General features: G+C 62.9%; 1 protein-coding gene across 12 annotated transcripts in view; it reads right to left on the minus strand.

The window, feature by feature from the left end:
- MEF2D (myocyte enhancer factor 2D) overlaps positions 1-12658 on the minus strand; it is a 61573-nt gene that overhangs the window by 35059 nt on the left and 13856 nt on the right. For 9 of the 12 annotated variants that reach the window (XM_082781114.1, XM_082781111.1, XM_082781118.1 and 6 more), the window contains exon 2: positions 1758-1827. The exons of 1 other annotated variant lie outside the window; for it this stretch is intronic. The gene's annotated coding sequence lies outside the window, so the exon portion shown is untranslated. Of the gene's footprint in view, positions 1-1757; positions 1828-2264; positions 2439-12164; positions 12186-12658 lie in introns of those variants that run through there. 2 more of the 12 variants (XM_082781115.1, XM_082781112.1) reach the window with 2 other exon arrangements.

Consider the following 12658-nt stretch of genomic DNA (forward strand, 5'->3'; position numbering starts at 1 on the left):
GGCATCCCAAAAACCCCCGGGGGGGTTGTGGCGAGACCCTACAGCTCCTCCAGCGTCCCCCTGCCCCGTGCCAAACCCAGCGGGTGAGGGGCTGCTCGTGGCTACGGCACGGTGCGATCCCAGCGGCCGCAAGCCCAGGTGTCCACCAGAACTAAACCTCCAAAATTCATAAAAAGAACGTGGCGCCAGGCCCGGCAACCTCAGGTCTCTTCTCCATGAGAGGGAAATCGGCCTTTTTGCTGCAAAATCCCATAAAGAGAGAGAGAGAGAGAGAGGCAGCAGGCTGGCACAGCCCCTGCAGCTGGCGCACGCGGTGCCGGGCACGTGATTTCCTGAGCGGCGATGCGACTGTCTTCAGGACACGGAGGAGTCGATGCCGTTAAGGTCACGGTCCCAAGAAGAGCTCCTGCATCAGCCCAGCTCGGGCAGAGCAAAATGGGGCACAAAATGCCCATCGAGCGCGGGCACCGAGCGCCGCGGGACGCGAGGATGTGGCTTGGAGGGGACAAAAGCGCCCGGCGCCGGTCGCCGCACGCCTCCGAGGCTGGGCCGATCCCTCTGCTCCTGTCACTCGGTGAGCCGGGGGGGGGACGAGCTTCAAAGCAGCCCCCAGAGGTGTTTTTGGAAGCCACCAGCTCCACGTGCCGGCCGTGGAGGTGCGGGGATTGCTGAGCTGCTCCTCCTTGGATCCAAACTCAACGCCTGCACCTCCAGCGGCGCCCCCAGCCCCAAACCCGAGCGCTTGTGCTGACGTAAAACACGCAGAGACACCGGCCTCCAGCAGCATTTGGGGACGAATGAAGGCTTTTAGAGATCCCGCTGCTGCCCCCCGGCATCCTGAGTGGGGCCGGGGGTGCCTCAGGACCACGGTGCTCGGGAGCCAGCCCTGTCCTCACCCAGCCCTGCGCCGTGTCCCCGGGCTCTCCACGTTGCTGTCACACGCGGCAGGACAACATCGCCCGACGCTTCGCCTGCCCCCATACAGCAGGACCACCCACCGCTTCGCCCCGCGGATTTACGGCAGCAGGAGAAGTCCTTGGCCCCGACCTTGCAGGGAAATGGGCAAAGCTCTTCCCATCTCCCAGCCCCAAGCCTCCAAACAGCTCACCTGCCCCCTCTCCGGCACTGAAAAAGCCATCTCAAGCCAGCCAAAGTGCTTGCTAAGCGGAGGGAAGAGAGTCCCCTCCTTTCGGGAGCTGGGCTCGGATTATTTTTAAGACCTTTCCTTTTATTGATCCGAAGAGCAGAGAGGGAACATGCATTACACGAAACCAAAGATTCCGCACGAGCGAGGGACGCGGCTTCGGCTCTCCCACAAGCTCGTTACAGCCGGCGGAGATGCAAACATTTACCGTAAGAGCAATAAAGAGGCAAAGAAGGTCAGGAAGGGAGAGCGCGCAGACACCGAGCCCTTTCTGAGCCGCACCGCAACGCCCTCCCTCCCTCCTCGTTCCTGGGGAAGGCGAGGGGACAAAATAACAGCGGCTCCTGCCCGCAGGGCTCGTCCAGCCGACTGCCCTGGGACAGCTTTGCCCACAAAATTCCCTGCCACGGGGGCTGGAAGCGCTGCCAGCCCCGACCCACGCCGCCGTGCGCCCAAGAGGCTGCTCCAAGGAGCGTGGCCGCGGTGCTCAGCCCCTCAGGTGCCCGCTGCAAAAAATTTGGAGGTGAGCTCCCGGCGAAGACGGGGCCAGGGGGAGATGCTCGTCCCGTGGAAAGCAAATCTGGGAGGAAAAGGGTTTTTTCGTCCCCCCTACCTGCTACGCGGACTCCTGCATCTTGGGATCCTGCCAGCCGAGGAGCTGCGGCCACCGCTCGTCAGTCAAGCTGCAAGAGGAAAAAGGGAACGGCCGTGAGGCTGAGGGGAGGGAGGCAGCAAATAGGGCACGGCACGGCCGGGGGGTCCCCTCCCATGGTGACCCCGCAGCTGGAGCGGGGACAGCCTGCACGGAGCCCCGGGGAAGCAGCCGAAAGCCCTGATCCTAAGAGGCGTCGGTGCCAGGAGGTGTGACGGGGCACAAGTGAGGGAAAAGGGTGACAAGAGCAAGGTGAGAGATGAGTGCAAGGACAGTGGGGAGAAAAAGAAACCGAGAAGAGCCCGGGAATGAAAGCAACCATAAAATCCAAGTGATCATTAACCCAGGGCAGGGGCAAGCGGCCGCTCCGCGCGAGCAGGGCGCTGCGGCGCGGCACCGGGGCTCCGGCACCGACTTCCCCGTTTCCCTGCAAAGCCTTGCACGTGCCCACCGAGGAACGGCACCGACCTGCAGGCTCGGGACGCTCCCCCCCGGGGAACAAAACGCACGAGCTGGGCCGACGGCGGCCCTGGCGGGGAACCCAACGAAGCAGCCCGGGAGGAAACGCGGCGGCGAAGCTCATCCCACTCGTGACTCAGAGGCCGGCCGCGGAGACGACCCACGCGGGGCAGAAACGGGCTCGCAGCCCGGTGCTGGTCACTCATTTACCAGCTGGCTTCCCGGTGTGGCCGCCACCGTCCTCCAGGTGACAGCAGCTCTGCTCCGCGGGCGAGGGGAAGGTTTCGAGGGGAAACTGAGGCACGGAGAAGCGCGCACGCGGGGCGGCGGTGGCGCAGCGCGCGCCTGCGCCCCCGAGCCGAGCTGCAGCCTCCCCCCCCCCCCCCAGCGCCTGCGAAGCAAAGCAAGGAATTGTGCTCGGCTTTCCGGCGTCCGCGTCCTCCGCTTCGACCACAAAACCAGCCTTCCTCTCCCCGGCCGCCTCCCCCCTCCCACGGCCAGCTCATTTCCTGGCATTACAAAATTCAGCCCCAACAAAGAGGGACCCAGGAGCGCGCGGCTCGCACCGGGGCTGCGCCTGCCCCCCCAAAAATAACGGGGGAGCTGCGGACGGAGGGGTCCCGGGGTGACCCCGCAGCAGCTCCCGGCCACGTGTTTGTCCCCACGCCACGCAGGATGGGGCCCTGTGGGCTGCAGGACAGACGGACGGGTCTGGCTCCTTCCTCTCCGCAACGGGAGAGCTGCGGGGCCGGGGATGCCGCGTTCGGCCTCTCCCCCTGCTGCACCTGCTGCATTAAAGAATTCCCAGCCCGACCAACCTGTTGGCCAAGCACGACCCTCGAGGGCCACCCCTCGGTCTCCTGTTACCAAAAAGAGCCGTGTCCTGCCACGCCAGGCAGCAGGACGGACAGACAACCAGCGGGAGCTTCGCCCTGCCCTTTCTGCCCTTTCTACCCGGCCTGGTGTCACCGCAGCAGAGCCAGGTGTCACCCACAGCCCGGGAAGGGGTGGGTGGGGAGCACCAGCGGGCCTGCACCCAAACCCCAACACCAGGCTGCGAGGCGTCCCCGTCCCCATTCTGCCCCGGGTGTGTGCACCAAGCCCCCCTCCCAGGGGGTTTCTCCTTCCCTCAGCCCCCCGGTGAGGCTCAGGGCGCTGCTGCTTGGCAGAGCCCCGTGCTCCAAGCAGAGAGCTGGGTGGAGGATGTGCTAACACGGGGATTGTGCTACGAGCTGCTGCTTTTGGTTGCCAGCTGATCCCCTGAATGCAAAAAAAAATAAGGAGGGGGTCACATCGAGACCCCGCGGGGACCCCAAGTGCGCCCACCGGAGCCTGGAGCCGTGCCCGTGCCCACCAATACAGAAACACCTCTGCTAACGCAGGTGGCAGCACCAGTGCTTGGCCACTGTCCCCAAACGGTGGCAAAAAGGGTTTTATTTCCCCCCCCCAGGGCAAAAAAGTATTGGGTGTTCCAAACCGTGCGTTAAGCTGGAAAAAAAAAAAAAAAAAAAAACATACGGGAGCGGTGGAGGCGGCACAGGGCAGCGAAATCCCTTTTCGGAGTGAAATGAGGGGAGGAAAAGGGGGAAAGGGAAGGAGATTTTTGTGTCCGGCCGCACAGAAGTGCTGACCAGGCAAAAAAAAAAAAAAAAAAAAAGGAAAAAAAAAAGAAAAAAACCTGTTCCTGTTCGGAAGCCCGAGCTTCGGTTTCGCCCCGCGTGGCGAGGGCAGCAGGAGCACGGGGCTGAGGCATGGCACTGACACCCCGACCTCCCAGCAGGATCGGTCCCACCTCGCTGCTGGAAGCCAGCCTGAGGCAAAACGAGGCAAAATTGGGCAAAACAAGGCGAAATCAGGCAAAATGAGGTGAAATTGGGCAAAACAAGGCGAAATTGGGCAAAATGAGCCTTGCTGCCCCACCAGCCTCGCGCTGCAGCTCTTATTCCCGAGGGCCTGCTGGAGGAAGGTGGCCAGGACAACCTTCCTCGCCTGGCACAGGGGGCTGTAAGGCCCTAAATCCCACAAACGAGGGCCCAGCCCCCTCATTAGATCAATCCTGAGCTAATTAAGCCGCTGCCTCCACAGGAAAGCCCTGCCATGGCCGGCTCCTCACGGGGTGCCCACATCCCCGGGGCCACCGGCACCCGGTGCCACCACGGGGATGGCCGAGAACTGGGGGGCAATGGGAAGGAGGGGGGCCCATGGGGCATTTTTACCCCCCCCTTGGGGCTTCTCCATGCCAAGGGGCCAAGACGGAGGCGCAGATTGCGGAGGGGAAGAGCGGCCCGACCGCAATCTCTCCTTCCCTTTTTTCACGTTTCCTCTAGCAACGGGCCGGGGCCGCAAACATTTGGGCTCCAAACCCAAACTTCCCCCTGGGCCGCTGGCCGATCCCGCTCGGGGGGCTCGTCCCCCAAACCTTCTGCTGGCCCCAAACCTTCTGCTGTTTTTCTCCAGTGCCTCCAGCCCGCAGCGGCCGCTGGAAAAGAAATTAAACCCGAGGAGCCCGCGGATGGGAGAACAGCGGGGGGAAGGCGTGAGGGACGCTGGATGGGACGGGAACGGGGACAACACGGGGACAAACCACGGCCCAGGTGCACCCAGGACACCTCCACGAGGTGCCCGAGGTGCCCCCGGTGCTCCCCCAGCTCAGGGACGGAGCGGGGCAGCTCCCAGCTCCGGGCAGCGATCGCCGAACCCCAAAACCATCTCGGGGCTCTTGGGGAGGTCGCCGAGCGCACGGCACGGCCCCGCCAGGAGCTGGGGGACGCGGAGGGGGGTGCCGGGGATGGGGACGGGGGGGGGGGGGGGGCGGTGCGCCCGTGTGCGACCGTTGCAGCCGCCGAGTTTCGCTCTCGCCAGCTGAGTTCCCCCTTGGGCGGCGGAGATGCAGAAGCGAAACCTGCAGCTGGATGGACGCGGGTTGGGGGGGGGGGGACGGCGGGGTGAGAGGCACCGGCGGGGGTCCCGGAGCACCCCGGGGTGCCGTGGTTGGGATAGGGATGCCTGAGGGGGGGACACAGAGGTGGGATGAGAGGGGGGCTCCTCGGAGGCTCGGTGCGCTCGCCCTGCTCCTGCTCCATCCCCGGCACAGCTGGGGCAGGAACGCGCCTCGTAACCCGGGGGGGGGCTGCACCTGGGGTGGCCCCGTGAGCTCAGCCGTCCCCAAAAGCCCTCCTGGTGGCGACAGCGCCCCAAGGAATCCCCGGGCACCCGCTGAGGCTGCAGGGAGGGACCTGCGTGGGGTGGTCCTGGGGTCTCGGCCCTCCCCAAGCAGGGAAACTGAGGCACGGGGAGGGCCACAAAGCGAACAGCAGAGCTGGGAACGCAAATTCCCCCTCTGCAGCACCACCCCGGTGCCCGAAACAGCCCCAAAACACATCAGGACATCCTGGGGGAGGAGGGGAGAGGGGGCTCCTGGCCATAAACCCAAATGGGGGCGCCCCGTACCCCACACGCTCAGCATCTGCCCTCGCCCTGCGCTGCTTCGGGCCACATTGCCACCTGCTGGCACCATCCCGGGGGGCCCCAAGCACCCACGCACCCCGTCACGGGTGGCACCTTCCCCTCCCTGCACCCAAAGCACCGAGCAGCTCCCCGGGAAGGCCGCCCCGCAGAGGTTTCGGGGGTCGGGATCGGGGTTTTCCCATCTCCCACGCCAGGACTTTGGCTGCCCGAGGGAGGGATGTGGGAAAAGGCGGCTTCCCCCCGCAGGGTTTAACCCACGAGACCGGCAAAAAGCCTCAGAAAGGCTCCCCACAAATCAGAGCCTCCAGATTTCGGCAGCTGAAAACATGCTACACCCCCAAAAGCAGCTGCCCCCCCCCCCCAAAAAAAAAAAACCAAACACAGCTCAGCATCTGCCCCACCGGTGCGAGCAAAAAGGGCGCCAGGTGCCCAGGTCCCATCGCAGCGGCCACAGCTTCATTTTTTGATTTTTTACTGATTTTTTTTTACCAAACTGATTTTTTCACCCAGGTACGGGCAGCCCGGGCTGGCTGAGGAGCCCACGGGGCTAAGCAAAGTCCCGGCACCGCTCTGCTCCCTCCGAATTTCCAGCTCCAGCTCCCGCAGCACGGCTCCGAGGCACGTCCCCAGCAGCGGGGGCAGCCCTGGCCATCCTGCCCCTGCGCAGCCGCTCTGCGACCGCTCCCCCCACGGCCTAAAAACCCCACACCTGATGCAGGGGACACGAGCCCAGTGTGTTTGTGGCCACGAGAAAATCACCTCCGAGCTTTTCTCTGCAGGGAGAGGGAAGGAGGGAGGGGGAAGAGGCGCTGGGAACGGTCTCATGGTGCCGGCCGGCCAGGAGCTCGCTGCACCACGAGCCGTGGTGGTGCTGGAGCTGCCGTGTGGCTCCGAGCCACTGCACCGTGGGGATGGGAGGGTGGAAGTGCAAAGGATCCATCCAAAATGCCCCTAAAAGAGATAAAGTGCCAGGGCACGCGTCCACGGGGCACGGATCCACGCACCGGGCACCATCCACGCACCGGGCACCATCCACGGGGCACAAATCCACGCACCAGGGCATGGATCCACGCACCGGGCACCATCCACAGGGCACAGATCCATGCCCTGGGCACCATCCACGCACCAGGGGACGCATCCACGGGGCACGGACCCACGCACGGGACGAGCTCCGGGTGACCCCGCACCCGCCAGCACCGCTCGGCTCATCGGGTCCAAACTCCAGGGCCACCGGGTGAGGCGAGGCAAGAGGCACGTACCGGAGACAACGGGAGTGAGAATGGGGAAAAAAGGAGGATAATTAGGAGCCCGGACCCCTCGCCACCAGCACTCGGCTGTCGCCTGAGTCAGCAGCAGCAGCCGCCGGCCCCCCCCGGGAGGTTTTGTAGGGCCGCAGCCTCCCCGGGCAGCTCAGCCCTGCTCTCCCTATGGAAACCAAACAAACACGCTGGCCCTGACAGCCCTGACAAACACGGCAGGGTGTCCGGCACCCTCCGGCCGCAGCGGGGGAGCTGGGAGGGGGCCAACGTCTGCGGTGGTCCCCCGACACCTCGCAAACCACCAGGAGGACGGAGGCAGGGTGGGCACGAGCCGGGTGCGGGGACCCCCGCACGCTCGCCCGGGTTGGGAAATCGCAGCTCAGCTCCACGCTGGGAGCCAAAAAGGGTTTTTAAACCTGCTTCTCCAGGGAAAAATCCTTCGTTGAGCTTGCAGTGAGGCACGGGATGTCTCGGAGGGGTGCACCTAAGGCTGGCTCGCACTCCGGACCCTGCTCATCCCCCAAAACATAGCAGGAACCTCCAAAAACCAGCCAGGACCCCCAGGAAAAGCTGGGGGCCAAGCAGCAGCCCCCACACGGAGAAGAAAACCAGCCCCAGGGGTACCCACGCTGCGGGTCCAAGCCCCCAAATGGCTCTGGGGATCCCCACGGCACGGCGGGGCTGGCGAGCGTCCACATCCACTCTACGGGGTGAGGACGAATTCCTACAGGGGTTTCACCGCCTCCACCCCACGTCCACCCCGACGGCAGCTCCCGGCCTCCACCTGCTTCTTCCCCGGGCTGGAAATCCAAAAAAAAATCTCTGCAGGAAGGATTCCGAGGCCGCTCGCCGTCGAGGCGCGGCGCTGGCGCATTCGGTGCCGTCGTCACCGACTCCCACACCGCCCCCGCCACGCGTCGCCGCGAGGGGAAAGCAGAAGGGGGGATTTTGTGGGCACCTACGGAGCAAGCAGAAGATCTCGCTGGGTAATTTGGTTAACCAGCAGCACGGATCCGTAGGAAACGGGGCTCGGCTGCCCCCCTCGGCCCCTTCCAAGGACCAAAACGCAGCCCCCGGAGCCGCGGGAGCTCTGGGCACCCAAAAATCGTCTTCTGTGGCCTCTGGTCGTAGCTGGGAGGTCTCTGGCACAAAGCTCAGCTTCACAGCACGGCACCCTCGGTGCTTTTTTTTCCTCCCCTTAAAGCCCCAGCTTCGAAGTCCTGTAATTTACAGCGAAAATCACAGCTTTCCGATTTGAAAGGGAGGGAGAGAAAAATCTCCCCGGCCCGGGAGCCAATTAAAACAAGTGGAAAGCGGTCGGTTTGCTTTGTAATCTCGGGATTTTTTTTACTTTTTTTTTTTTTTTGGAGCTAATCTCCAGGCAGGGTCGTCTGCTGCAGCACGCGCCGTGCCGCCCTGTCCAGGCCGGCAGCTCGAGCCCTCGCTCTCCCCTCCTGCCCTCTCTGCTCGCATTTATCCCGAGTTTTTTCTCAGAATTACTCTGCGAGGCCAGAGACACAACATCGGGGCGGCTGGAAACTTTACAACAGGGGATTTTGCTCTCTTGCCGCCTCTCTGTTTTATGAAGAAGGGAGTTTTGTGCTTTAAAAATACTCCTCTCGCTTTGAGTTTTCCCTGCTCGGCACGGGAAGGCTCAGAGGGAGGAGGAACCCAACCCCGGCCCTCTCCGCTCCCTCCTTCGTGGGAGAAAAACGTGATCCCGCTCCTAACCCGGCTGCAAAAAAGGCAGCTCCCAGGAACCGCAGGAAAATGGAAAGTTTTAGGAGTGCAAAGGCCCAGAAACAGCCGGGGACTGCACGAAAATGGAAAGTTTGAGGAGCGCAAAGGATCAGAAACCCCCAGGAATGGGGTTTGACTTCTTTTTCCAGCCCGGACCCGGCAGCATCTCGCCCTGGACGCCCCGAGCCATCCGTCCGCTGCCCCCAGCACCGCGGTGGGGCGAAGCTGCCCAGGAATTCCAACCGGCTTGCATTTGCCCTATTTCTTTATCAGCCTGGAAACCGCGCTGCTTTCCCAGCTGCAGAGGCAGCTCCGTTCCCAAGAACCACCGAAAAGCCGCGACCTCTTTCCAGGATCGTGCAGCAGGCGGTGGCAGGGAGCCAGCGCTAAGCAAAGCGCAGGAAAAGGGGAGCGAGGCGCTCACGGGACCCCGCAGAAATCGCCTGGAGAGGGGCACCGCAGCGGGACGGGCGGCCACAAGGGCACACGAAGCCCAGCTGATCATCCCCACGCCGGGAATTTCAGAATTTGGGGTTCCCCGTGGAGACCCCGTTACGCCAGGCGGTGCCGGAGCCCTCTCGCCGTGCCCGCGGCGCGCCAAAAGCACAAGCTGCAAAACGGGCGAAGAAACGCCACGGCGGGGATAGTGCCAGAATTACCAGCTTCTTCTTGTGATTTTTAGGGCTTTTTGCTTTCCGTCGAGGAGAGGCGAGGGCCCTCGGCTCGGCTGGTGGGGACAAGGACGCGCGGACACGGTGCCCTTGGGATCCACCAGCAGCAGAGGTCGGGCAGGAAGGCGGTGGCAGCAGCGGCGACGTTTTCGCCACCAAAGCTCCTCTTCAGGGCCACGTTCCTCAACCTCCAGGACAAAACGAGAAGCAGGGAGAGAAAGAAATCCCACCAAATGTTGTTTTTTTTTTTTTCAGGGGTGGGAGGAATAATACAAATAAATAAATAAAGCCAGGAGCCCTCTCCCTCGCCGCAATGGTTTTTCATTTTCAACCAGATAAAACTGAGCCTAAACTCTGACTGCTCGCTTATCCCTTTTATGCTCGCTTCCTTGTTTGCATGCGCATGTGGGAATGTGTGGGTGTGTGGTTTTTGTTTTGCTTTCTGCAGTCGCTCTGCAGACCATCTCCCGGTGCCTTGCAGCTCGCAGCTTCCTCAGCCCCGCTCCATCATCCGGCCGGGCGCGCTTTCCGCCCCTCTGCTCTTCTCCCTCTGCTCTTCTCCCCCTCCAGCGCAGCTCCCGGACCCCAGCTCGGAGCATTTTGGGGACAGGACATGGGGAAGAGGGACGGAGCAGCAGGCACCAGCCCCAGACTCCCTGCAGGAAGGCGGCTGCTCCCCCAGGGAAGGAATCCGCCCCGCGGTGCGCCCCTGCCCGATGCCCTCTTTAAAGCTCGGAGCAAGGGGAAGGATTTGGGGGCGCATCCCTTTGAGCCCAGGTCTGCTGCAGCCCCCCAAAAATACCCCCAAGAGCACCCAAACCAAACTCCAGGAGTGTTTAGCATCATGGCACCGCGACGGCACGGGGAGAGATGGATGAGCCAAAGAATTGAGACGGCCACGATGACGCCCCGCAGCGAGGACACGGGGACAGGGGGTGCCCCCGTGCTGCTCGTGCCCCTCCTCGCCCCCCACCAAACCCTGGAGGGGCGCTTTCGGCCCTGGCCGTGCCACCCCGGCTCCACCAAATAACGCCCCGCGTGGCTCGAAGCCCTAACTGGATAACGAGCTCCCAACGAGAGCCTAATGAAGGATTAGCAAAAGGCAGTTTAAAGAGATTAAGGCAGGGCGCAGCACCCAGCCGAACGGGGGGTTTTACGGGTGAGGGTTTATCCGAGCCCCAAATTTCAGCCCCTGCGAAAGGCGGCCTCCACCAAGGGGCTGCGGATTCGGGGTGGCTTTTAGGGGCTGAGGCTCACGCCAGGAGGACGGCGGCGCACCAAAATCGCGAGCGGCGTCGCAAAGCCCTGCCCAAGGCGCCCTAAAACGGAGCCGGTGGCTCCCTTGATCTCTCCCCTCCCACACCCAGCCCTTCCATCTGCATCCCAGCTGCGAGCGCCGCGATGCTCCGGCCCCGGCCGGCCCTAATGACTGCTGATGTTATCCACCCCGGCCCCGAGCCTTGCGAGGAGCCCCAGGGAAGCAGGTACTCAGCTCTCCTTCGGGGGAAAGGGATTTAATATTCATTTCTTGGCTCTGCACAAAGCGGAGCGAGGAGTCAGCCCTCGCCTCAAAGGAGCTCGGCGCGACTGCCAGCCCCGCGCGCTCGCAAAGGTCAGGAAGGAGCCTGCCTCGGCCGAAGGCAAGGCACCGAGCTTCCAAAATAGAAAGCGGCGGCGCGTTGGGGGTTTGCTCTTTGTTTGTTTTGCCCGGCGCTTTTCTCCTCCGGCCGCAAACACCAGAAACTTTCAGCTCCCAAGAAGCGGCCGCCCGACGGCCTCGCGCGCGCCTGCACGAGGAGCCGGGGCTCCGGGCCACGCGCCCGAACGGCGGCGATGCCCCGAAATGAAAAAAGGGTGGAAATTAAAAAAAAAAAAAAAGGGGGCAGCGCCCCACGGCCGCGTCCCACCAGCCGGGGCCACCTCGAAAACCCAGCCCAAAATTTGGAGGCGAAGCGAGGCGACCAGGAGGGATCTGGGGAGGGCCGGGAGGGGATCTGACCGCCAGCCCCCGCCAGGGCCCTACCAAAACAAATCAAAGGAAGATGTTTGGAGCGGCTCCAGCTGTTTACTGGTGACGCAGGCGGAGGTATAAATAATTAGCCGGCCGGGATTCTGTTCGCAGGCTCCTCGCCCTTATCTAATCGCATCTCGCGGCGACGCGGCCCCGTCCCCTCCCTGCCCGAAACGTCTCGAGAAAACCAGATGCGAAACGGAATTAAAAAACCAGCACCGAGACCACCAGTTCAAACCAGCAATCCCACTGCACGCTGGACACTCGGCCCCGAGCAGCCAGGGCTCCAATCCCACCCTTTGGGTAAGAGGGAGGATTTTTCCCCAGCGGGAGCCCTGCCCGCGGGCTGGATCCGGCCCCGCAGCCCTCGCACCCTGCCCGTGCCAGCCCCGCTCGGGCAAAACAGGGCCTGGGGACGGTGACAGGGCTCAAAACACCCCCCCCCAGCACCACCCTCCTGTGTCCAGCCACCACGGAGAGCAAGGAAGCGCTCGGATGCTGCCAGTCCCCAAAAATAACCCACCCGCCGCGGCTTCGGCACCGCGCGGCGACGGCACCCGCACCCAACAATCCGATTTTGGTGATTTTGACAGCTCGGGATGACCTGAGCCGATCCCCTCCGGTCTCAGCGGGGTTCAAGGGGAGGGGAGAAAGCAACAGCCCCCTGCCCCGACGCCCCCACCTCGGTCCCCCCCGAGGATGCCCCAAAGCCACCGCCCGCCGCGCGGCCGGAGAACCCAAGCCGGTGTTGGAAACTTACTGAGGAAATTGGCCGCCCAGCTCCACCAGGCTGCTTGTCCCTACTGGTGGGAAAGTCTATAAATCTCTAATAAAGAAAAAAAAAAAAAAAAAAAAAAAAGAAAGAAAGAAAGAAAAAAAAAAAAAAATCCCCTCCCATTTTATTCCTCCCCCCACCCCGCTCCCTTCCCCAGGATTGCGAAACCGAGAGGGCAGCCGGGGCTTGGATCTGCAGCATTGCTGAGTTCCTACGGAGTCTGGGCTTCCTGCCACCAGCAACAGCGGCTCTGGGGGTGTGGAAAAAGGGAGGAAAAAAAAAAAAAAAAAAAAAGAAAAGAAAACGGGGAAAAAAAAAAAAAAAAGTCCTGTTTATTTTGGGGGATGAGAGAGAAAACTTGCAATGCGCAAGCCGTGGGGAGGCGGGGAGCGCGGCTCCGGCGTTCGGGACGGGAAGGTTTGTGCCCCCCCTATAAGGGTCCCCCCCATGGGGTCTCCACCACGTCCCCCTTTTTCCAG

The sequence above is a fragment of the Aythya marila genome (assembly GCF_965140915.1).
Source record: "Aythya marila genome assembly, chromosome: 29".
Taxonomy (NCBI): Eukaryota; Metazoa; Chordata; class Aves; order Anseriformes; family Anatidae; genus Aythya; species Aythya marila.